Source organism: Sapajus apella, unplaced genomic scaffold, assembly GCF_009761245.1.
Source record: "Sapajus apella isolate SASKATOON/1434 unplaced genomic scaffold, GSC_monkey_1.0 scaffold44, whole genome shotgun sequence".
NCBI classification, from domain to species: domain Eukaryota; kingdom Metazoa; phylum Chordata; class Mammalia; order Primates; family Cebidae; genus Sapajus; species Sapajus apella.
In genome coordinates this window covers 19,879,171-19,901,678 of record NW_022436984.1, presented here as the reverse complement: position 1 = coordinate 19,901,678, position 22,508 = coordinate 19,879,171, and the positions used below count along the sequence as shown (strand labels likewise).

General features: G+C 47.3%; 1 long non-coding RNA gene across 1 annotated transcript; it reads left to right on the top strand.

Annotated features, from left to right (window-relative positions):
- Window positions 1-17,617, top strand: LOC116524262. Its single transcript, XR_004257245.1, has 3 exons — window positions 1-11; window positions 16,795-16,804; window positions 17,471-17,617. It is a non-coding gene; the product is annotated as an uncharacterized LOC116524262 (long non-coding RNA).
- The last annotated feature ends 4,891 nt before the right edge of the window (window positions 17,618-22,508 follow it).

Below are 22,508 nucleotides of genomic sequence, written 5' to 3'. Positions count from 1 at the left end.
CTGGGGGCTTGGTCCTGAGTAGCTGGGATGACAGGCATGCACCACCACACCTGGCTAATTTTTTTAACTGTTTGTAGAGATGGGTCTCATTATGTTGGCCAGGCTGGTCTTGATCTGGATTCAAGCAATCCTCCTGCCTTGACCTCCCAAAGTATTAGAATTATAGGCATGAGCCACCACGCCTGGCCGGCTCAGGAGTTTTGACTTAATTCTGGTGGGTGAGTGATCAGAAGTCACTGAGGGATTTTAAAAGTGAATGAAACAATGAGAGCTGGACTTTCAGAAAGATTATTCCAGTGTCACTGTGGGTGGAGGACACATTAATGCGGAGGAGAGACTAGAGGCAGGGCACCACTCCCGGGGGCTATTTATCAGCCTGAGTGAGAGGTGACAAATAATCTACCCAGCTCTTTTGTCAGGCAGGTGAAATTCATGATACAAAGGTGGGAAGAGATTGGAGTCAGTGACTTCCGTCCTATGCCTCCTCCCTTCCCCCACCCCAATATATTTTTTCACTTGTCCAGGCTTGAGGCTTTATTACAGTTTCATATCATCTTACAATTTTTTCTTTTAAGAGTCTCCCTACCCTCCAAGCTTTCCCCGCTCTCTCCTCACCATCATTCCAGGCCTAGCAACGCACCCACTTCCCAGCTGACCAAGCCTCCAGCCCCTCCCCTTCTGGGAAGTCAACCCGTCTGTCCAGCTCTAACCCTGGGGTGTCTGAACCCCTCAGCCTACCCTAGCTCTGGCCCCATGAACCAACCTCAATCTGTTAGCTGCCCCCAACATCAATTCACCTCCAAAAAAAAAAAAAAAAAAAAAAACCACCTACGACTGTCCATTGTAGGTTTTATGAAAGGTTTTACAGGAAGTTGAGGAGAGTGTTGCATAGTGTTTATAGAACAAACTTTCCCCAAAGGCCTATTTAAGCATCTCTATGTTTTCCAACTTTTCTCTTTCCTGGAGCTGCCACACATTAGCTCTTTTTCCCAGCCTTCTCCCTCTCAACCCTGTGGGTTCCAGCCTTTTCCTCACCACGTTCCCTCAGCAACACAAAAGCCTTGGCCTCCCGCAGTCTCTGGACCTAGGGACTGTGTCTCTTATTGAGGACTTTTCATGCCCTGCTTTTCTTTACTAGTAGCAACTTTATCTACTCATGTCAACTTTTTACACATCGTTCCTCAAGGACAGAGACTGTGTCTTTTCTCTTTTTTGCATCCCCTGCTGCTGTGTTAATCTAGTGCCTGACATAGTAGGTTCTGAACAAGCATTGACCCTTGTTACATTCTTCTCTCTAGGTCTGGCTCTGGGTTACGGATGGAGGACTCTAGAGCCCTTCTCCTCTTCTGGTCCACAGATTGGGCCATAAAAAAGGGCAAGGATATGAGGTGGTGGTCAGGGGAAGGGTGGTACATTGTATTCCAAGGATCCTTCTGGACAAGAAAATCCTCTATTGCTCCCAGGGAAAGGCTGTGGATGGGAACAGCCTGAACTTCAGGCAGGATACACCCCCTGCCTCACTTTGGTCCAGGGGTTGGTTACCTCCTGGGGTTGCTTGAGGGTTAATTGCACTCTATCCCTCCTTGGGAAACAGATGGGAGGGGCCTTGCTTTGGATCTGGGTGCAGAGGCAGGAGGCTCTGGAGGGACTGGGCCCGGTATGTGTCCTCCATGGAGGCCTCAGCCACGGAGAGGCACAGCTTCGCCCTCATGTCTATGTGGTCATCAAGGCTAGACTTGACCCTTGGGGGAGGCTACCTGTCACCATCCTGTTGAGCTCCAACGGCGGCAGCCCTGCAGAGGCCTTTGCCATAGAAAGGTCTGCACTGGGCGCATTCTCCTAGCTGAGTGAATGGTGCAAACTAACATGCGCCCTTTATTGACATTAACATCCTTCCCTCTAGAAGGCATGTTCCTTGTGTAAGCTCCTCGGTCGCGTGAGCCAAAAGGAGCAAACTGTTGCAAGGCAGGCAGGCGCAACCCTTCCCCACACCTCTCCTCATTAACACTTCCTCCCCAGGCGCAAGGGAAGCTGTCTGCTACTGACACAGAGGCTTTGCTTATGGTGATGTGACTGCTGTAGACTCACTCCCTGCTGGGGAAGAGCTGGGGGAAGCCCAACAACAGTAGGGAGGTTCTGCCCCGCAGGCTAGGAGGCCAGCTGCTGGAAGAGGATGGAAGGCAGGATTAACTTGGTGAAAATAGAGTGTGGATTTTGTTCTGATCCTCAGCTGCCTGGAGAGCCAGGAAGGGAAGGGATGCTTTGACTGTATGGCAGGACCTCAGAGAAGGCAGGGGGACTAGCCCAACCAAACAGAAAATGCTGCAGGGCTTCTTCTCCGACCCTGGACTCATAGGACCCCCGGTAGTGGGTCAGCAGATAGATTCTGGGCCCAACCACTGCCCCCCCACAACCTCTATTGAGCAACTGCAGCCCCTTCCTGGGCTCCCTAGGGACATTGCTCAAGTCTTTGCCCCCATCCTATGCTCTCCCCAGTCTACCCAGATACTCCTTCCAATTCACAATTTCATCTGAAACCACACCTAGTACTAATGGCACTGGGAAAGGACTCTAGTCTGTCTCCCACACCCACCTTCCTGTGGGCAGTGCTAGAGCACGACAAACCCTCACTTTTCATAGCGCCCTATGCTTTCCTGCACAATCACAGAGCTCACCCAGTGGTCTGGTCTTACAGAACAGCAATATGTCAACCTAAAAGGTAGAAGTGGAGACAAAATATATAATATAAGTAGAGAGTTTATTTGGGTCAAGTTTGAGGATTACAACTTGTGAGCATAGATTCAAGTTGCCCTAAATATACACTCTGATTTGCTGCAGTTACAAGCAGATTTTTTTTTTTTTGAGACAGAGTTGTTACCCAGACTGGAGTGGAATGGTGAAATCTTGGCTCACTGCAGCCTCTGCCTCCCAGGTTCAAGCCATTCTCCTGCCTGAGCCTCCTAATAACTGGGATTACAGGCATGCGCCACCATGCCTGGCTAATTTTGCATTTTTAGTACAGATGGGGTTTCTCCATGTTGGTCAGGTTGGTCTCAAATTCCTGACCTCAGGTGATCCGCCCACCTTGGCCTCCCAAAGTGCTGGGATTACAGGCATGAGCCACGGTGCCCAGCCACAAGTAGATTTTTAAAGGCAAAAATGGGAGATAGGGCATGGGCTGAAACAAAGTTGTTTATCAGGAATTCTCACTGGTTTACAGAGATAAGATTGATTTGATTGGCTATGCATTGCTAAGCTATAGAGCGTGGGCTGCAGTGTCTGGTATGGCATTATTCGGTTGATCTAGAGCTACCTGTGGTGATAGCAAGCCGTTTCAAGAGTCGAACACATTGCTCAAAGCAGGGGAGTAGGACATGATTGCTGTCTCATTTTAGTGTCTCTAAAGGCCTAATGATTAAAAGGACTTGTATTCCTCAGATAAAGCTCTTTTCTTAACTCCTTTCATTGGGAGGTGAGTTACTCTACTTCCCTTTGTATATGTAGCAACAGTAGATCAGTTCGGGCAGACCCTGGGCTCCTCACACCCTCCAGCACATCCTTGAAGTGAGGGTACCAAGCACAGGCTTTCATCACTGAGAGATGAGCCTGTAGAAGGTGATGTTTGACTCACCCTCGTTGCTCCTAAACCTGAGTGGATTCGTGTCCTGGAGATTACCAAAGGTTTAGAGCATGAAGGGACCTTGAGAGCCAAATGTGTGTCTAAATCTGAAGCCCAGAGGAAGCAAGGAAGCAGTCCAGGGTCATCATCAGCTAAGAAGCCTCCTGGGACTGCAAACAGAAAGCCTGAAAAGACTAGGTGGTCATCATTCATTTTATGAAAAACTTGCTGTACAGAAGCTTAAGAACTTTGGCTTCCAGCAAGACAGACAGGATAGAAAGTGCATGGCCACAGCTGGGTTCCTGGAAAATCCTTCATTTCTCCTTCCCAGAGTGTTGTGACCTCAGGGCTCGGTCACAGTGAAGGCCCGCAGAGAAGGGTTGGCTGTGGGTGACTGCATAAGATATATGGCTTGAGGGGCCCAGGGAAAGACTGAAGGAAGGAAGGGAGAGAAGGGAGGGGAGGGGAGGGAGTGGAAACAAAATGGGTTGGGGCTCAACTAGTAGAAGGAGAACAATAGGGAGTGTTTGAGATTTTTGTCTTTGCTTGTTTGGAAATTGAACCCTGGGTTTTCATTCAGTTAAATTCAAATCAGTAGGCCTCTTATTCATTCGTTCATTTGACAAATATTTACTGAGTAGTTACCAAGTGTCAGGCCCTCTGCCAGGCACTGCATCCCTTGCAATGAACAAGACAGTTAAGCCCAGCCTTCAAAAAGGAACATTCTAATGTGGATGAAGCAGGGAGGGGTGGGCACAGTGGGAGGGATCAGGTTTGTGAAGGAGCCATAAACAAATGGGCAGGCCGTGACTTGGGGTTGGTCTAAGTGCCAAGGAGAAGTAAAGGGTTATGGGCAGCATGGCCTTCCATGTCCCCTGCTCAAGGAGGGCCTCTTCCTAAGTCTCCTTTGTGCTTAATGGAGGGGAAGGAGCCAGCCACAAAAACAGAAGTAGGGGAGGAGGGAACTAGGGAGACAGGAAGGGCATTCATTCTAAGCAGAGGGAGCTGCAAGGGTGTCACATCTGTCTGGGATTGTTCAGGCTGCTATAGCAAAATACCTTAGACTGGGCAATTTATAAACAAGACAAACTTAATGCTCACAGACTGGAGGCTGGGAAGTCCAAGATCAAAGCATCTGATCTCATTCGTGAGGAGCACAGCCCTCCTGATCTAATCATCGCCAGAGGCCCCACTTATTAACACTATCACATTGGGGATTAAGTGTCAACATATGAATTTTATGGGGACACCGACATTCAGGCCACAGCAACACTTGAACCACGGGGACATCAAGGCAAAAACAGCTGTGCTGGTTTAAGGAACAGGAAGGAGACCAATGGGGCTTCACTAAGTGGGTGGAGGAGAAAGACAAAGGATAGGGCTTTTGTGGGTCTTCTGGGTGGCATGTAAGGAATTTGGTTTTATCCTAACTACAGTGGGAATCCACTGGAAGCTCCAAAGTATGTAAGAGACATGGCCTCGTTTTACTGTGTGCTGGTTCTTGCACTTGCCTCTCCCCTTCCTTGCTCAAAAGAACTCTCAGCAACTCCACAGTAGGAATGCCGATGCCCCATCATTAGCCAGATCCGACAAATGCAGGCTTAAAACATTTTTTTCTGAAAAGCCCCCTGTAAATAGCTTTTGGGGCCAATGATATTCCCTTTCCTTGCAAAGAATATCGTTAGCTTTATCTACGTCTTTAGTAGCAGAAATGACTAACATTATGATAGTCCCACCCCAAAGTAGGAACAAACAAATGCACTATTTACAGAAATCCTTCAGGTCAGCAGAGGAAGCAGCACCTTATCCACACACCCTCACCTCCCTTTCTCCTTACTGGGGACCTCACCTGCCAGCAGAACTGGTAAACCTAGGCTTAGCTCCCCCTTTTAAATTTTTGTGCCATTAGCACACCTCCATGCCTCTTCTTCTTTTTTGTTTTTGTTTTTGTTTTTTGAGACTGAGTTTAGTTCTGTCGCCCAGGCTGGAGTTCAATTGCATGATCTTGGCTCACGGCAACCTTCACCTCCTGGGTTCAAGCGACTCTCCTGCCTCAGCCTCCAGAGCAGCTGGTACTACAGGTGCGTGCCACCACACCCGGCTAATCTTTTGTATTTTTAGTAGAGACAGGGGTTTCACCATTGTAGCCAGGATGGTCTCGATCTCCTGACCTCATGATCTGCCCGCCTTGGCCTCCCAAAGTGCTGGGATTACAGGTGTGAGCCACTGCACCCGGCCCTTTGGTCTTCTTTTAGCTCTTTAAAGCATGCTTAAATTTCTCGACTGCTCGAGTTCAGAGGCACCTCTTCCTGCCTCCTTCTACCTTCCAGAAGCTTTCCCCACTGTCTGTGGAATCCTCAGACTTGGACATCTCCTGGACTCTCAGCCATTGGTTTGTTTCATGTGCTTTGGAGTTTGGGTTTGTTGCCCTGGAGAGATGACCCTCCCTTTACCTATGACTTCCCAGATTTTTCCCATTTTGAGCCATGAGGTTCACCAGCCCCACCAAGGGACTGGGGATTGGGATGAGGGGTAGGGTATTGGCTCTCTCGCCCCATAAAAATCAGAAAGATATGGTAAGCAAGAAGGGCACTGGGTATATCTTTTTTTTTTTTTTTTTTTTTTTTTTTTGAGACGGAGTTTCGCTCTTGTTACCCAGGCTGGAGTGCAATGGCGCGATCTCGGCTCACCGCAATCTCAGCCTCCTGGGTTCAGGCAATTCTCCTGCCTCAACCTCCTGAGTAGCTGGGATTACAGGCACGCGCCACCATGCCCAGCTAATGCTTTTTGTATTTTTAGTAGAGACGGGGTTTCACCATGTTGACCAGGATGGCCTCGATCTCTTGACCTCGTGATCCACCTGCCTCGGCCTCCCAAAGTGCTGGGATTACAGGCTTGAGCCACCGTGCCCGGCATATCTTGAATGAATGAATAGAGCCTGGCTTTGTGGAATTGGTGGACTGGTCTTTGATGGATTCCTTTGGACTTCAGATTGGGCTCACTCCCATTCTCTCCAGCTGTTGTATGACCCTGGAAAGTCACATCTCTGTTAAGTGAGGGACCAGGGGCTCATGACCAACTTTCCTGGGGATCTCCAGACCTCCAACTGTCACCCTAGTGCTGGCTTTGCCAGCTGTCACTGACCCCTGACCTCATCTCTCTTTCCAAGCTTATTTCACTGATGCCTGCCTGGTTTGCAGCTGGTCTTTGGCACATTCTGGCCTCAGGGATCCCTACTTCTCTTACTGGGGCTGTGGGCAGGGTTGTAGCTTAAACTGCAAGAAGAGGATAAACTACAAATCTCCTGGCCTCTCTCTCCATCCAAGGGCAGAGCATGTTCCCAGGGAGACTGCTTTTGGGGACAAGGGCGGCTGTGTGTATATGGTTGGGGTGAAGTGGGTGGGTGGATGAGTTTGGAGAGTGCAGGAGAATGCTTTAGGCCTTTGACTTCCCACTCTTAAGACAAAGAGCATTAATAGGCATGTTTCCTGCCTCCAGGCTTACCCACTAGAGAGAACCTACATTTGGATCTTATGTTTGGGGTCTTAATAATAGCAGTTTGTATTTTCTAGGCAGTGCTGTGCAGCTCTCTATGTGAGAGAACCAGTGTGCTTTTGTAGGCCAGAGCCTTGGGGCAGGAGTTTGCAAGCCTAGGGTTCTAGTCTAGGGTTGCCATTCATCTGCTAGTTTACATCAAGCAACTCGCTCACTTTTTCTCTGCCTTAACAGTTCTGTCATTAAAGTGGAAGAGAAAATGCCGATTTGCACTGGGATGTTTTGGCAATAAAATGAGATAAAACAGAAAGCATTCTAAAAGGCAAAAGAGATATCTATGTGTTCCATGCTAATTTTGATACTAAACCTTAAATCAATGGAACTAGTTTTATTGTTAAATAAGAAATAGAAAAATGTTATAGAAGTTCAAACAATTTTTTTAAATCAAATTTAATTTTACCATCCTGTTGCAGTTATCATTTCTTCTTTCCTTATAGATTTTACCATGATATCCTCAAATAATTATGCATAATATGCCTAGCATTTTTTATTTTTTTCACATAATGGTATCACTCGGTCTTTGTAATCTTCATTTTTAATGCCTGCAAACTATTGCAATAGATATATATTTTATAATTCACTTAATGAATCCAATAGGAACTGATATTTGAGCTACTTTCAAGTTTTCGTTACAATGAATACTGCTGTAATCAGCACTTGGCTGTACATAACATTTTGTCTAATTGTTAAATTAATATACACACATTATAGAATATGTAAAAGAAAATTTAAATCACTGGTGATTGTGGGAGTCTGTCTTCCCATCCTTTTCCTCTGCATACATTGTGGGTAGTGGCAAATGTATACACATATGTACACATCACAGGCCTGATGGTGTATATGCAGTGTTGAATTCTGATTTCTTACTCGTCACTATTGTGGCAGGTTAGAGTGTGGAGGCTAAGAGGCTGGGCTCTAGACTCAAATTAACCTAGATCAGAGTTCATCTCTTTGGATAAACTGTAACCCTCAATTTTTCATACTTTATTTATTTATTTTTTTGGTCTAGGTCAGTTTTTAGAAGAAGAATAATGCTGCGCACAGTGGCTCACATCTTTAACTCCAACACTTTGGGAGGCCGAGGTGAGCAGATTGCTTGAGTCTAGGAGTTAAAAGACCAGTCCAGGCAACATAATGAGACCCCATCTCTACCCAAAATTTTAAAAATAGCTGGGCATGTTGGCGAGTGTCTCTAGTCCCAGCTACTTGGGAAGATAACGTGGAGAATTGCTTGAGGCTGGGAAGTCGAGGCTGTATGAGCTGTGATTGTGCCAGTGTGCTCTAGCCTGTGTGACAGAGTAAGAGCCTGTCTCAGAGAGAAAGAAGGAAAGAAAGAAGAAACAAAGAAAGAAAGAAAGAAAGAATTAGATGATCTGTCTCAAGGCTGTAAGAGTCAATCCATTTAGCAGAACATCTGGCACGCAACAAACACTTGCTATTGTCATTTGACAGCAAATACTTGCTATTGTCCTTTTTTGGGTGCATGTTCCATGTCATGAAAAATTCTTAAAAATAAGCATTTTAAATGACTTCCTTATATTCTTTTATACCCTGATTTATTCATTCTCATCATATATAGTTAGTTTAATAATAAGGCTGTGAATTTTGTGTACCTAAACTTTTGCTCCAGTTTGGAGTATTTTCATATGCAAACATCCTAGAACTGGAATTAATGAGTTAAAGAGTATGATGGTTTTTAAAAGGCTCTTAATACATATGCCAACTTGATTTGGCAGAAAGGATTTTAAAGAGCAGGGCTTAAGCATGGTTTTCAAACGGCAGCCACGAGAATCGACTTTTTTCCTCCCTCTTGCTCCTTTCTTAAATTGTAGCACTTGGAGCCTAGACTTTTGAGACGGTCCCTTGGTGTGAAAAGGGAGGAGGAGAAGGAGAGAGCGGCTTCGAGTGTTGGAAGCGCCCCGACTGTCTTAGTAATTGTATCGCAGTTGACAGATGCGGCAGCGGTCACGTGGCCCGAGTATGACCTCATAGCTCCGAGGCTTGGGCGCTCAGAGCCCGACCCAGCGGAGGCGGGAGGAGGGGGGCCCGTTTTCATCGCCCCAAGTTGGCAAGTTACTCCAAGGAGAGCTGAGGGTTTGGGAACCCTCCTTGGTTCCCTGGGCGCTGGGAAGCCCAGACTTCCGTAATCGCTGGGAAGCCAGACGATTTAGCCGCACAGTTAGTAAACATTTGCTAAATGCAACTAGGTGCCCTGTTCTGGCTGCAGGCCAACCTCCGTGCCGGTTTCATCTTACTTCATTCTGATTATCGACATCTCACTGCGGAGGAAACAGACTTGCAGACACCGCTGAGAAAACTTAGGAGCCAGCTGGGGAGGGAGGACTGGCCCAAAGTCACAGTCCACGGGAGGAAGCGTCGCGCGCATAGCTGCACAAAAGCATGTTGGAGTCGGGGAGCTGGGGAGGGCTGTGGCGGGCCGGGGCGGGGTAGGGGCGCGGCCGACTGGGAGGGCTTCCCGGAAGAAACGAAAACGAAGCGTTTAGGCAGGATGGAAAAACGCACAACAGAACACACCTTGACCTGGCAAAACATCTGTAGTAGGGAGAATGGGATTTTAGAGGAACGCTGAAAATAAGAAAACAAAAGACCAGAGGAAAGTATTGCTAGGATAAAGGGGGAGTGCCCAGGCTCCTTTCCCACCAACCCAGCCCCAGTGACAGTTTACCCCCTAACTTTGAGGGTGCCCTCCAGTCCCCAAAGCTTTTGGTTTTGTATCTGTTCTAAGCACACTCCCCTGCAGGGAAGCGCCAGCTCTGTGAACCTGGTTCTCTAATCATTTTCCTTGTAGACTCCTGAAAGAATTTTGAAAATCGGTGTACCCCTTGCACATTTTTAGATGCAAACATTTAAAATTTTTTCATAAGTTTAAATAGTTACATAAAGTCTAGTTTCTGGTGTATTGCAAATATTTGAAATTTTAAAATAAAACTGTCACAGTACTCTGAAAAATGTTTCTAAATGTAATACTATTGTGATTGCATACCACCATCATCTCTTTTAAAAATACATGAACAAGCTGAACAAATTTCATCTTTCTTTTTTCTCCTTGAACTTATATTTCCCTTCTACTTCCCCTACAGAATTTTAGCATAATTTATTTTTATGATTCAAAGTCTTTTATGTATCACCCTTCACTCTATTATACTTCTTCCCAACAAAACGATGTGTATAAATTGAATTTATTTTTAAATTTTTCTGTGACCACAGACTCAGTGTTAAAGAACATTTTGTCTGGATTTGTACCAGGATGACTAGTACACAATTAATCAAAACAAATGCTTTACAAATTGTAATAGGTAATAAGAGAGCATACAGAATAATTAATTGAAAATGCATCTTTGAAGGAAATGAAGCTTCCTTTCTCATCCCAGTTAGTTCATATATTCAGGGATGAATAATCCTTATTGCTAGAAAGGGTCAGAGTTCAGCAATAATTCTATTCCTGTTTTTCTTTGTTAAAAATTGACGCTCAGCTCAGAAATCTTTTTCACATAAGGACAAAGGAATGCAAGGACTTTGGTGGTAGCAGTGTCACTCACTGTAAACTTCTTTCGAGTTATATGCCAAAAATTATATGGGCAGCTCATTAAAAATCTGTCAGCTGACAGCTAGAATTGATTTTCCTTCACTTTGAATGAAGGCAGGGAATTGAAAGCTAGTTGATTTGCTCAGTCATTAGAGTTGCTCCTGCTCATTTTCTCAACATGGATACCAGGATTTAGATTGTCTCTTCGTTGCACTGGACATTTTCCCTGATCAATGCGCCATGGTAAGGTTGGGATGAGTAAGAGATATGCCCTTTTTTTGGGTAATGGGAGAAAGGGGAGGCAGGAGGGAGAACCAGGAGCAGCATCATCCACCGCATGTGCTCAGACAGGTCACCGGTACAAGAGAGCCAAGCAGAAGTTGTGGATTCGGTCCCATGAGTCTCTTTAAATGGCCCACACCAAAATATGTATTATTTGGAAAGTCTTCATGTCCTTACGAGTGCCTGCATCTTAGTTTGTACTAGCTCATTGCTGGATGGGTGAGCAAAGGAAAGAAAGGTGATGGGGTGAGGGGTTGCTGCAAGTCCTGAAGGTTTATTTGCAGGAGGGAAGGTGCTCTCCTGAGGGCTGACCTCCCTGACGAGTGACGTCTCTTCAGGGCCTTTCTTGGGAGGAGGCAAAAGCAAAACCGATCTGAACCCAGGGCCCACCAGCTGCTGTCTCTCTCCAGACTGAGACTCTTCTCTCAGAGCCTTCCTTCTCCTTTTAGTTCAACCTGATTTGCGCTCTTGAAAGAACCTACTTCTCATTCCTCCATGGGGTGCCTCTCAAGGGCAGGGTGGTATCTGCAACAGAACCATCAGAGTGGAGGGGAGCATCATGGGGTCAGCCAGGGCCAGGGAGAGCTAGAGTCCTGTCGGACCCGGACACAGCACTGACCTCCTTTGCTAGCTTCCCTCTCCTCACCAAGCAGGGGACACTCATTTGTGGTACCTTTGTGTCCTTAGAAAAAGACCCTCTTTGGGGTCGATGCAGCACCACGAGCCCATGGGGTGGGGAGCACAGGACACCTTTGTACTAAGAAAAAAGCTCCCCTTCTTCTGCACTGATGCAGCCCAGGGCCAAGGGGTGTGGCTTGGCCAGGGGAGGGTGGGCTGGATTTCAGCTCCCATGTGTCCCTGCAGCTGGGCACCTTTTGGCATTGCACAGCTGCATAACCACGAGGGTTTGGGGACACTCAGGATAGACGTAGAAGGATGAACGGATACTCTGGCCTGCCCTCAGCCCTGCTCTGAGATGTTTTTTATATGCTGCTGCTGAAATTCCCTGCCAAATGGACTCTATTACATTATACCTTAAAAAAAAACAAAGTAAAGAGAGCCAGAGAGACATGGAATTCCCTAGCACAGCTCATAGAACTACCCCAGTCTCTAGCCAGTGCCTCACCACATGCCCCAATCCTTGGGCTGAGCTGAGAAGACATCATTGAGAGAAATCATTAAACTTCAAGGTTCCAGGCAGCCATGTGTTAGCTTTCTCTTTAGCCTGGAGCAAGAAATCTATGAATTGTGTTTCCCAAATCCATAAATGCACCCTGAGAAAACCCCATATCACGATTTGCTAGAAAGAAAACCTCTGATAGATTTCTGTCTTAAATACAGCACCTCCTGGCAAGTCGGCACCTAGTAGGGAGCTCTGATAAGAGGACAAAAGGAGATCCACAAACCATGTGTTGACATACGTTTAACTATAAACTATTAATAGCACACTGTCAAATGCTGTAGTTCCCTATCTTGACAAATAAATATTCATAATGACCTGGAAGGTCAAGTTTGAATTAGAATCTCATAGTCCTGGGATAGCCATGCTGGAACACTGTGGTAGTAGGGAGAGCTGGCTGCAGGCCTTCCCCATCCCTGACCCCGGACCCTGCAACTCACAGTCCATGGCCTACCCTCCTCCTGTTACTCTCAGCTCTGCCTCAACCTTTGGGGGAACTTAAATGGGCACTCCAGACTCCATATCCAAGTTCCAGTCACGCCTCTTATGGCCTTCAGTTTCTTTTCTTTTTTCCTTTTTTTTTGAAATGGAGTCTCGCTCTTGTCGCCCAGGCTGGAGTGCAGTGGTGTGATTTCTGCTCACTGTAACCTCTGCCACTTGGGTTCAAGTGATTATCTTGCCTCAGCCTCCTAAGTAGCTGGGACTACAGGTGCCTGCCACCATGCCCCACTAATTTTTGTATTTTTAGTAGAGATGGGTTTCTGCCCTGTTGGCCAGGCCAGTCTCGAACTCCTGACCTCCAGTGATCTGCCCGCCTCGGCCTCCCAAAGTGCTAGTATTACAGGTAAGAGTCACTGTGCCTGGCCATGGCCTGCAGTTTCTAGAGACAGATCTGGGGCCTTTTGGGCAAGTAATTCCAGGGTCCTGTAGATCCAGCGTATGGTCTAGGAAGAAGGCAGTGTGAGCATGGGTGGACACATCCATTGGATTCTATAGACTCCTTACCCCACAGAGAAGAGTCAGGCTGGAAGAGAGCCAGAGTAGAGGCCTCAAGTGCCCACCCAGAGCAAGGTTCCTCTTGTCCAGGTCTGAGGGCATTACTGCCTCCCAGAGTGACAGCAGCTACATGATGTGCCCCTGCCTTCTGGAGGCCAACCCCCTGTCCTCACCCCCATCACACACAGACTGGGCAGGTATCTCAAGAAGCTTGGTTTTTTTAGGTAACAATTTCATTGAGATAATTCACATACCATGCAATTCATCCTCTAAAGTATACGATTCAATGGCTTTTACTGTGTTCATAGAGCTGAACAACCAACCACTACCACAATTAATTTTAGAACATCTCATTACCCCAAAGAAACCCTGTACCTTTTAGTTGTCACTGCCAAATCCCTCTGTTCCTTGAGCCCTGGGCAACCATGAATCTACTTTCTGTCTACAGACTTGCCTATTGTGGACATTCCATGTAAATGAAATCACACATGTGGCTCTTTGTGACTAGCTTCTTAGCATTGTCTATTCAAGGCTCATCCATGTTATGACAGGAATCAGTAATTCATCCCTTTTTATTGCCATATATCTTATTGTATGGGTATCCCACATTTTATTTATCCATTGGTTGACCGAAACCTGGGCTACTCCAGACCTTTCGTGGACCATCCTGAGAGCGCAATGCTCTGTACATCGGCAGCGCACAGCATATGCTTGTCTGTGGAGTTTCCCACTGGGCGTCCCCTCTCAGCCAGGCCCTGCTGCCACTTCCTCTGGCACCATCATCAAGCCCTTCATGGTGCTATAGCAGGGCTGTTTTCTCCGAAGAAGTGGGGAAATGGCTCCCTTCCCTGCAGACGGGCACACGTGCTTACATATGTTCCAATGGTTCTGCGTCTCGACATCTCCCTCAGACTCTCTTGGCTAGGTTCATGAACACATCTTTCTTTGTAGAACAGGCTGAGAGCAGATGCCATGGTATATCCTATGTTAGCTGTTGCTGAGCCCAGGTACCAACTCACATAATAGGAAAGCCCTTGCAGGATTCAGAACACTAGGTTGTAAGTGACAGAAACCCAATTCAAATCAGTTAACAGCAAAAATGGAAAGTGAAAAGTCTAAGGAGGGCTTTTATCTCAGGTGGATCCAGGGACCCAAATCATGTCATCAAGAAATCACTTTCTCGCTCTCTCCCACTCCATCTGTCTTCCCACATCTTGGCTCTGCTTTTCTCTATATCAGTTTTATTCTCAGGCAGGCTTTTCCCAAGTGGAACAAGATGACCAACAGCATCTCTGGACATACAGTCTACCAGCTTAGTAGCCAGTGGAATAAGAGCTTATTTTTCAAGGCTTTCAGCAAACATCTAAGGTTTTGAAACTCATTGGTCAGGTTTGGGTCATGTGTCCACATATGAACCCATCATTTTGGCCCGAAGATGGAATGCCCTGATTGGCCAGTTCTGGTCCTGAGCCTACCCCTTGACTAGAAGTCAGTTCACCTGAACGTCATGGACTAAGATTGAGAAAGAGGGAGTGGCCCAAAAGAAAATCAAGGGGAAATAAATGCTGGACACATGCAGCAGATGGTACTGGAAGCTTCCGTTGAACTAGCCTGTCTGGGGTCTGCCGCACCAGTTTATGATGCACATCTAGACATGCCTGAGCTCTAGTAGTGAACATTCTTAGGCTGAAGCCAGGATCCCTGTTACATATGATAAATCAATTCCTTATGAGACCCTGGAAATTGATAGCCAAGATATTCCCCCTTAATGAGGGTTTATCATTGAACACAAACAAAGCCTTAGTCTAAGCAATGTTGCCCTAATGGTGGAATCCTGGGCTTTATTGAAGCACATTGGAGAAAATATTTTGAATCCAAGAGGGCTTTTGGAGACCTAGAGGCTCAATAAGTAGGTACCCATTCATCCATCACATTCATGTTTAGGATCTAAATGTCCTTAATTTCATAATAATTTATTCATGCCAGGAATGAGCAGATAATCAGGATGGGGGAAATATCGGAGGGGCCAAGGAGTCATAGGCAAGGGTGCTTGGGTAGAGAAGACTTTGTTGTAGGCAGCAGCACAACCCAGCTCTTCTCTGACATCCCCCTCACTCTTTCTTCCCATCCCTGTTCCTTTGTCACCATGGCAACCAATGATGCTCCCTCCTCCTCTTCCCCTCTCTGCTCACTCTGGTCCCCAGGCCCCACTGCTCTTTGTCTGACTGGCTTCACACCGTGGTTGCCAGCCTCTTTGCAAACACTCAGCCTGGGCATGCAGCTTCACCTTCTTTTCACCCTCCACCCCGTCACCCTCTCCCGCTCCATTTCCTTGCTATCAGGCATCTGCTTCATGCCTTCCTTAATCTTGATCCAGGCTTTAGTGAAATTACCATCTTCCTTCAAGAAGTTGTATGAAAATTAGATTTTTGCCACTCTAACCTGATTTGAAATGCATTAAGAGATCTGTCTCTTGAAACACCTCAAGGTGAGGCAATTTGTGAAGGGAAGAAGCATCCTTACTGCGGCTTCTGTGCTTAAACATTGTTAGAGAGTGAATCACATTCTATTTTTGTACTAGAAGTGTCTTCTGTTTAACGAAATCCCCCAGCATGTCTCTGAGTGAAACAGAGACTTTATCATAAAGGAAATAACATCTCAAGTTCAGAGATTGTGAGCTGTTGGCCCCACGGACTTTTGTTAGGTCTGTAGAGTGGCTAAAGAAAATTGAACCAACATTTAAAACTCAGCAGGTATTACATAAAAGTCTGGATTTCTGGCTGCCCTTGACTTGGAAATGGTCAGGTATCTCCACATGGTGAAGATGGGAAGGAGGGAGGAAGGCGAGTAGAGGCTTCCTTCCTTATGGGTTCTTCCTTTCTTCTCAGTTATGCCTGGCCAGCTTCCTACTTTTACCTGAGCCCCCTGGGCCCTCCCGGCATCTGAGCTTCATGCAGTGGTGCGATCTCGGCTCACTGCAACCTCCACCTCCTGGGTTCAAGTGATTCTCCTGCCTCAGCCTCCCGAGTAGCTGGGATTACAGGCACACACCACATGCCAGGCCAATTTTTGTATTTTCAGTAGAGACAGGGTTTTGCCATGTTGACCAGGCTGGTCTCAAACTCCTGACCTCAAGTAATCCACCCACCTTGGCCTCCCGAAGTGCTGGGATTACAGGCGTGAGCTACCACACCCAGCCTCCTAACTGATCTGCTTTTAGAACCAGGATTCTCCCACAGTGTGTAGAGTTTGCTTAGGGCAGTCATCTGGAAATCCTTTGAAGTTAGCCTGATACCTGAGATCAGGTGAGCTTTCTACCAAGCTGTGCTTCCACAGTCTTCCAATCATCATTTTCTAGGAACCCACTCAGGCCAGCTCAAATATTAGGGACTTTGTGTATGTGAGGCTATGGAAATGGCTCAGAAGTGAAAGTCAGCTAGAGTGAACTGTGTAGGGTTTTTCTCTTAGCCCGGTCACTTCCTTCTTCTTTCACACACCTACTCCTGTCTCAGAGTGGGCCGTACTATCCTGGTCTTCAGAAAAAGAACCAGGCATAGCAGATTCAAGAGGGAAGACGCCAGTCACTCTCCTGACCAGGGTGATGGGATCTAGGAGAGGATGTGAGGTGGGGTCCAGAGGGAGCTACCCATGCCTTTGAGTATGGATCTGATGCCACTTGTGAAATGGCAGGTGTGTGGGTCAGGTGGGCCAGTAAGTGAGGCCTTATATCTTTCCCCTCACAAAGACATTTTCCTCTGTAACGTCTGGTGAGGGGAAGTGCGGGAACACAGGAGGTCAAGGCTGCAGTGAGCTGAGATTGCACTCCAGCACGGGTGACAGCGAGACCCTGTCTCAAAATAAACAAACCAAATAAACAAAAAAGAAACATGGGAATGGTTAGAATAAATGAGTAGATTCATAAGCAGAAAAACTTTGAAGCTGCCCCCAGCTACACATATCTAGAGCCATATATAGGGAAGCACACAATACTATCTGAAATGCAGGAGCAGTTCTCTTCCCATGTTATCAAACCAGCTCGGAACCTTTGTTCACAAACCTAATGAACGGGACACAGCGTGTTCTTTATTTTCTTCGAATCAACTTTCAGCTCCTTGCCACACTTGGTCTCTGCCACCTCCTGGTTGTGCAAGCTTGGGCAATTCCCAAACCTCTCAGAGTCTGATTTCTCATTTGCAAAGTGGGTGTTATGGGCTGAATTATCTCCCCTCAAAATTCATGTGTTGAAGTCCTAACTCCCAATACCTCAGAATGTGACCTCATCTGGAGATAGGGGCTTTAGACTACATATTGGGTACAGTGTACACTGCTCAGATGATGGGTATACCAGAATCTCAGAGATCACCACTATAGAACTTATCCATGTAATCAAAAACCACCTGTACCCCCAAAACTATTAAATAATAAAAAAAAAAGAAGTGATGATGTTAAAATGAGGCCTTAATCCAATCTGACTGGTGTCCTTGGAAGAGGAAATCCAGACACCAGGAATGCACACAGCGAGGAAAGACCATGTGGGAATGCGGTGAGAAGGCGGCCACCCGAGAGCCCAGAGAGGCCTCAGGGGAAACCAAACCTGCCAACACCTTGATCTTGGACTTTCAGCTTCCAGAGCTGCGGGCAAATGAGCGTCTGTTGCTGCAGCCGTCCAGTCTGTGATATTTTGTTAGAGCAGCCTGGGCAGATTAATCTAGTGCGTGCCAGCACTCTTTCATGGAAGGCTGTGGGATAAAATAGAGGACACGAAGTGCGCTGGACAGGGCACAATACATCTTAGGTGTTCAGCAAGGGAGAGCTCCCTTTTCAAGAAGCCTTCACAGAGAGCTTCAGCTCACAGAGCTTTTATCAGATTGTCTCTTGCACTCCTTCTGTTTATTTGATTGATGGATCATTGCCCCTTAAGCACTGATTGAGCTCTGTGGTCTCGTTGTCTGTGCAGCCACACCATTTGCTGCTCCGGCACTTCCAAGACCAGAAGCTAGAGCTGGTGCTCAGAGAATAGCTGCCCCATGGTAGCGAGTGTCTGTCACTGGCTCTTTCTGGGGCAGAGGGAAGCTCCTGAAACCCTGCTCTCCCCACCTCCTCCGCCAAGGGTCCCCCTGCTCAGCACTTTTTGCACGGCTTCCTGCTGGCTATCTTCCAAGGCCTACTTTCTGCCCCAGGACCTTACAAAGGCTGCTTTGATGAAAAGTTTGAGGCAAAGTGACTATGTCATTTGATACAAGAGGCTCAAGGGGGTAAAAAGTGTAGCTTTCTTCTATTTTTGGATTTTCTAGCCCAAAGGAGAATCATCAGCTGAATGGGGCTGGGGCGGAAGCCAGGAGCAGAGAGAGGAAATGCCCCCAGGCTGGAGAGCCCCTGTGATTAGCAGCTGGAAACCTAGAGCGTGACCTGCTTGTGAAGAGGAGCCTCTGCAGCCAGACTCTACATCCAGAGCTGGTCAGTGTGCAGGGGCCACTCCCTGGGGGTCACCAGACTCACTTCCTCCAGTGGTCTGATCCCTCCCTCCCTCCTGCTGATGGAGTACAGGCCAAGGACAGTCACTCTCAGGGCAGGATTTGAGAGGCACCACAAAAGCCCCTTATCCCTGGGGTCCCTGTCATCTACCACCAGGGCAGTGGCAAGGGGCCCTGCACTCGGGGCACTTTGCACATAGCTTAATGCTCTGCTGTCACTGTCAGTGGAATTCTTGATGTTTTTGAATAAGGAACACTATATTGTCCTCTTGCACGGGCCACAAATTCTGGAACACAACCTCCCCACCTCTCCCAGTTCTTGGAATTCAGGTTGGCAGTCCCTTCCCTTCCCTGCTCTCTCTGATACCGCTCATCTGTGTAGCTCCTTATTCACTACCAGCCTCCACCTCGTTAGCTCACTGTCACTACAACCCTGTGAGGGGCTGACATCTCTCTGACTTGTGGCCCTTTGTAGGATTTGCCCCACAAGCCCAGGCCTTTTGATGCCACCACTTTGCTCTCTTTGAGAATCAAAAATGCCTACCTCCTGACGCTATCTGTAATCCCCTCCTACTTACGTGTAAGAAATTTGCAAGTCCGAAACCCATCCTCCACTTCACTCTTAAGAGCCTACAGAGCCCTCTGAGGATGCTTAATAAATACTGACTAATGAACCTGCAGCTGCTGCTCCTTTGGCTAATTAAATCTAAGTAAGTCACAGACTTTGAATTATGCAACAAGGCTTGGCCAAAACAGCTTAAAAATGTGGGAGCCCTAGCTTTTCTCCTGTGCCCTGTGGAAAAATCCCATCTTTTAATCATGCTTAACCTTCCTGAAGAACAGCGGCAACCTTTAAATAATGAATGAATGTATATTAGCAAGATTTCCCCAAAGCTACACATGGGAGTCAGATCAAAAAAGGGACAGAGGCATACACAGGCCTGGGGGGATTCTGGAGCTTTCTGCTGAGTCCTGGCCTGTGGGGTAAAGTCATTTGGTTCCCCAGAAGCCCAGAGCATGAACTGGTGAAAGGGAGGAGGGGCAGATGTGCTACCCACAGGCACAGCTTCCTGATGTGGCACAGCAAGCTCCTTCCACCCCAGCCTGAGGCAGAGGTTAATGGAGACACCATAGCACTTCTGAAGAGCCACACACTCAGTTGTTCTCCCTCTCATTTCCCGGGACGACCCTCCTGGCCAAGAGCATTGTCTTCACAAAGAGGGAAAAAAAAATTTTATAGAGTCTTGCTCTGTCCCCAAGGCTGGAGTGCAGTGGCACTATCACAGCTCACTGCAGCCTCAATCTGCCAGGCTCAGGTGAGCCCCCCTTCTCAGCCTCCCGAGTAGCTGGGACCACAAGTGCATGACACCAAGGTGGAATCTCCCTATCTTGCCTTGGCTGGTCTTGAATTGGGCTCAAGTGATCCTCCTGCCCTGGCCTCCCAAATTGCTGAGATTACAGACGTGAGGCACCGTGCTAACCCAGGACAGATTGAATTGAGTCTTATCACCTAAAGTAGGCTTCCCAGACTTTAAGATGCATATGAATTGCTGGGGGTACTGTCAAACCACACCTGCTTCAGTGGGTCTGGGGCAGGGTCTGGGATGCTGCATTTCCAAGACGCAGATGCTGCTGATCACCCATTGAAGAGCAAAGATTTAGGTTTTTCAACCCTGATTGCAGATTAGAATCAACTGGGGCATTTGTAAGGCTAACAAATCTCCTCTGGATGCCATCTCAGATCAATTAAGTCATGATTTCTCAAACAACCTCTAGACTTTGGTCCTTCTTTTTTCTGAGTTAGAGTCCAGATAATTTAAAGGTCACCCAAATGAAGCCTAGAAAGCTTAACCGACTTGCTCACAGTCATCTGCTAAATTGGGACTAGAAATAGACATGGCAGGAAAGTGGCCTTTGGAATCAAGCCTTAACCACACGCCCCACCCCCATCTCCCCAACTGTAGTCCTGACCTTGGGCTAAGGGTGGCAACCTATGATATTCCATTTAGGGAGCAGGAAAGATTCTCCCATCTTTCTCTCCCTCAGCCTGCCTGAAGCTTTACTATTAATGCTTCATTATTTGGGCTGAAGCTTAGTAGTCCTTTGCAATGAGTGCCATCTCTTATACATAGTCTTCAGCAGCTTGAGGTCCGTGGGCTGATCAGAGTCCCCTGACTGGCTCTCTGGGCTCTGTTCTGTGGGATCTGGGATCAGGAAGGGGAGGGACTCTGGAGTTCAACGTGCCTCCCCTTGCAGCTTTGCTGAGGGCACCCAGCACAAAGAGGAGTGCCCTTCCCAGGCTGCTGCCCTGGTTGTGTCAGGTCATGGGGCTTCAGGCAGAGGTCAGGAGGATGAAGGCAGAGTGGCTCCAGGTGTGTGGCCAGGGAAAACCAAGACCTCCCTGCTGTGGTATGTGGTACTCTTCCTTAAAGCCGAGTGCAGCAGTGACCAGGCCCAGACTGGCTACAGCTGTGCTCCACCCAATGGTTTCAACCCCACCAAAGGCTTTCTGGTTCAGCAGCTCAGGAAGGGAGTGGGAGCTGGGCCTCAGGAAGTAGGGATGGTACACCAGTTATTTGCTTATTTGGTATGTCTCTCCTTCACTCATACTACCAGAATTCTGATTTTGCTCAAGGCTGCAACAGTGTCCATGCAAAAACCTTACCACCTGACACCCTGCAGATAGGAGCAGCAGCCACATGACCTTAGTTTGACCAATGGCACGTAAGCAGAAGTCTGTGGGTTGGGCTTCCTGGGAAGCTTTTAAAAGGCAGCTCCTTTTCCGCCCTGGAGTAGTGGACCTGGTACCTGGAGCTTCTCCAGCCAACTCGACGCCATGAGGCTAGAAGCCATGGGCTGAGGATAAGAGCCCTGTGCCAAGGGTGGTGGAGGAAGGCACCACCTGGGTCCTCTATGACTTCCTAGAGCTGTTTCGCCAGCCATGAACTGACGACCTGGGACTTTGCGGTATGTGAGAAACATAAACTTCTGCTTGGTTAAGACACTGTGGCTGGATTTCTTTTACAGCTGAATGTAATCCTCAAACTCAGGGCCTTAGAAAGTTTCTGGTCTGGAAACGGGAAGGTCCAGGCAACAAAGTGGTCTCCAGGAATTAAAGGAGAAAGGCTTTTATTTATCTGTTTGTTTTGAATTACTATTCCACTCTACAATCTTTAGTTTATTCCCTGTTTCCTGAGGGATTACGTTTATATTCCTCAGACCAACATTTGAGGCTCTCTAAAACTTAGCCCCAAATGAATTTTCCAGGCCTGTTACCTTTTACACCATTCCCTGGAGCAAGAGTGACCTTTCTCTCCTGGATACACATTACATACTCCCAGCCTGATCTTCATTTGTGTGAGGTATCCCTCCTGATTTCCACCTGTTCAGGCTTACCTACCCTTGTGAGCTCATCTTTCAAGAAGACTTCCTGTATCACCTGTATCCTAGACTCCGGAGAGCTCTTCTATGATCTCGTTTGTAACTGAGGTCTGTATGCTGATAGCTGCTTAACATTTTCATGTGTGTTAAACTCATTTCTCCAGCAAGGTTGTGAGATCCTCCTGAGGCAGGCTCTTGGGAGCAGGGTAACATGGAAAGAACATGTGCTCTGGGATGATCTCGGTTAAGTCTAACCCCTCTGAACCTTGGTATCCTTGCTTGTGACACGGAGATGATATGCATTTCTACCTGTAGGGTTTTAGGGACTTAGGGTGCAAGGCATGTTAGCATTGGTGTTAAAGACGCGCTCGTAGGTTGGCTTGTTGCGTGGCTGGTAACTGCTTAGCTGAGCCTTTTCCCTATTCTTTCTCTCTCTCTCTCTCTCTCTCTCTCTCTCTCTCTCTCTCTCTCTCT